The 4,102-nt window shown below is 34.1% G+C and overlaps 1 protein-coding gene across 1 annotated transcript in view; it reads left to right on the top strand.

The window, feature by feature from the left end:
• LOC106873978 (uncharacterized) overlaps window positions 1-4,102 on the top strand; it is a 1,133,216-nt gene that overhangs the window by 956,177 nt on the left and 172,937 nt on the right. The window lies entirely within an intron of this gene.

The following is a 4,102-nucleotide window of genomic DNA, read 5'->3' on the forward strand; positions in this document are numbered from 1 at the left end:
TATATATATATATATATATATATATGTCCGTATGTATGTGTATCTATTTGCATGTATATGTATGTATCAATACACGCACATACATGCACACGTTTATGTATATATATCGTTATGGATACAAACAGTGCAAAGTCATTTTCTGCATACGTAGCAAATATAATTAAACGAAAATGTTTATTTATATGAAATCAGTGCTGGTCGCAAATCTCTGTCAGTTTGTTGGTTATTACATACATATACGTAAATATGTATCCTACTTAAAGGCCTTTCACTATTTTGTAATAAATTTGGAGTCTAAATTTTTTAATGTATTGGAAGTGGAAATGATAATTTCTGTTAAAAATAGTAAAGCTTCTCTTTAATTTCTGGTTAAACCTTAGAATATAAATCAATGTATTGTAACAGATATTGTTTTTCCTCCAAAGAAGATTTCATTTCCATATGTTCCCAGTTCAAACGTCCATTTTTCCTATTTTACTAAGATACATGACATTAGTAAGTCTTTCAATTTTTTTTACGGAATTTTCGACAATGCTGGAAATAATATTACATGGTGTTTGAAGTAATATACACATTAAATACATGTATATGTGTCTACTGCAATAAATCTGAAAAACTACTATTTTTGAAGCGGTTTTTACTACAATTGAAGGGAATAACTTTAACCGTGCGTAATGTTACATGTCCAAAGGATTCATACTGCCTTTCAGGAATGGAATATTCCCTATCATGGCCAAAGTCTCAGGATGCTATCCGCGCAGCACTAATATCTACATGTAATATCTGGTAAGTTAATATATATATATATATATATATATATATTCAAAATATCATGAATTCATGAATTCTATATCTCACTTACAAATTAATATATGCACTTGGTGCAACATTAGATTAAAATAAGTGTATGATATATGTGAAACAGAAATACTCTCGAGCACAGTATAAATGTTTCTAAATCATCTACTTAGTCATATATCAGTTCATTGAGAATCAAATGTCTGATTTTCTTCTGCACCAAGTTTGACAGTCGTTAACTCCAATGTTTTATCCGGACAATTCCTTGTTTATACATTCGAAATACAATTCATGGTCTCTGATTAAATTGTGAGTTTTCTCTTGTAAATCAACTCATAGATAGATCAAAAATTCGTGTTGTTTAAGATTATGAGTTTCGTCGTGGAACCAATGCATCCCAGACAGGTCGAAACACCAATGAGGTGTTTGGCGAAGATGCGGCGAATGAGCGCACTGTACGTCGATGGTTTGAGAAGTTTTAGTTTGGTGACTTTACTCTAGAACATCAGAAACCACAGTGGATAATGACGTGCTGTAAATTGTAGTGGAAGAGGATACATCTCAAATTAGGCGTGAGTTAGCAAAAAGGTTTGGTGTCCCGATTACATCTGAAACAAATCGGCAAGGTAAATAAGCTGGACAAGCTGGTACCACACGAAATGTAAGAGCATAAAATGACACGTCGTCTTGAAACTTGCGGTGGTTTGCAGTCACGGCCTAAAAGTGAACGATTTTTGCATCGTGAATTCTTCGCTGCTGGCATAAATAAGCTATCAATAAAATCCCAAATTTTGTTGATAATTCAAGTGCATTAACTGCAATGCTTTTTCAGTTTAAAATCGGACATTTTATTCTTAATGACCTGATATTACAAATGTCCATTTTAACATTTATTATTATTACAGAGATTATCAATACTTTCGCAATATTATCGGAGGGAAGGGTTCTTTGATTCTGAAGAATTGTGTTACATTCGTAATTTGTAAAGACAACATAGTTGACTCTTTAATTGATCCATAATCAACGAACTTAAATATCAACGTAGATTCTTTGACAACTTTGTCATATCGCTTCTCATATTTCCTTATCAGAAAGAATGTGCTGAACTCCTGACGTAAAATCAAAGTAAGTCATATATATGTAACCAGAGAAACGATTTCTATCCGGAAACCGCTAATATGATAAATCACTTTGTCCATCTTCATGAAATGCTTTTAAAACGCTGAGTTTAAGTATGCTTCGCATATATGGGATATGTACAAGTCGAATAATAAGTGATGCATATTAAATTGAAAATATTTTATGAGTTACTTTTATTGTCTCCAGTCATTTAGATTTTGTCCGTTTTAGCGCGACGGTTTCAATAATTTGTCTAGCTGGTGCACATATCCATGACTTTATAAAATTAAAACCTCACAATTAAAAACAGAGCATGCATTTTTGTTCAGTTTGTTAAAATGCCCAATATTTCTGAGTATGTGTGGACTTTTGACACATACATACACATACACAAGCACACACGCACACACACACACATATATACATGTCGTAACTGTGTAGTACGAAGCTTGCTTTCTCACCACATCGTTCCGAGATCACTCCCACTGCGTGAAAACTTGGGCAAATGTCTTCTGCTATAAACTCAAGGCGACCAAATCCATCTAAGTGGATATGGCAGACGGAAATTGAAAGAAGCCATTTGTGTATTTACATATATGTATGTGTGAGCGTGTGTGTGTGCGTGTGCGTATGTGTGTGTGCATGGATATGTGGGCATAAAGTTAGATGTACAACAATTACTAGTAAGTTGAGATCTTCACACGCTACGTAGATTTTCATCAACTTTTGATCTTTGTAAACGTTATGCAATAAAGTAATCCCTGAAAAAAATTGCTGAGGTTCAAAATCCAGTTGGAATTGCACATAGATACAAGGAGGCAAGGCATTGCATTGGTAAAACGCACGTATGGCACAAATGATATGAACTGTGTCATGCCTATTCACACACTCTCACAAACGCAATCGTGCTGAGCTGGTCGTGTCGTCAGAATGAGTGACAAAAGAATACTCAAACAAACAGGATATCATTGTGTCAAAATGATGTAAGAAACATTGTTGCAAGTAGTATTAACTGGCTAAGGAGTGCATGGCAAAAGAGAAAAGCAAATATACAACCCGCACTGAATTGTAATTCACACACTTGTAGCATTTGTGGGCTTCTTTACAATTCGTTGGCGAATCCTAGATGTCAGATTCAACATAAGTATTGTGATTAACAAAGAAAGAGAAGGTTGTCAGATATTCATACGTCGAAACTGACGCGAAAGTCCTTCATACACACACACGCACACGCACACACATATATATATGTGTGTATGTATGTATGTATGTATGTATATATATATATATATATATATATATATATATATATATATATAAGATAAAACTTAGAAGAAGATGCGTAGTGTTAAACCGTATATTGTTGTTGAATGCTCGAAATTCGAGACTTGGAAAGCAGCTAACAACTGATGAAGGGTCATTCTTTATGTCACAAACAATTCCGTGAATACTTTACCGGGCAACGCTGGGTAATAAGTCTAGTATATATATATATATCATAGAAATGTGTTTCAAAAAGAAAATAGAAACTACACGTGGAAAAGATATGGAGAAAGTATGAAGAGAAACAGTGAAAATGCACATTAGATATTAAATAAATAAAGGCTTTTTATGAAAAGTAACGATCAATATATACAATTAGATGAACTGAGGTAGAATTAAGAAGATTAAAATTCATTATTATGAATTGTTAAAGCGATTCAAAGGTATACCGGTATCGTCAATTGGTGTTCACTGACTTTGAATGCGCACCGATTACCAAACGGTGTTAAGTCTACTAGTCCCTGAGTAAAAATATTATGTGTAAGGGAGGTATGTAGTTCTGGACGTGGTCTTGCGATCCTCTGTTGTCTACATCCGTGAGAATATTTTCTAAGCGTTACATACTACTCGTGTCTTTCAGTCGCATGGCTGTAATTTTGATCGTTTCTTCTATGTTCATCATCATAAATTACATATTTTTTTACTTTCGTATGTAAACTCTGTGACGTTTCGTTTTGTTTGCATGAGGCCCGATTCTCTGCGTCTTTCGCAAGCACTGCCAACATGAGAAGCCCCTCAGTCTTATCGTCAAAGGTACGAAACTGAGTATTACCATTCTGGTTGATAACTGATGAAGATTTAGAGAGCCTCTGTGTCCTATACGTAAATGGTTTTATCTGTTATTTACAATGCATGGTTTCAT

This window comes from Octopus bimaculoides, chromosome 7 (genome assembly GCF_001194135.2).
Source record: "Octopus bimaculoides isolate UCB-OBI-ISO-001 chromosome 7, ASM119413v2, whole genome shotgun sequence".
Taxonomy (NCBI): Eukaryota; Metazoa; Mollusca; class Cephalopoda; order Octopoda; family Octopodidae; genus Octopus; species Octopus bimaculoides.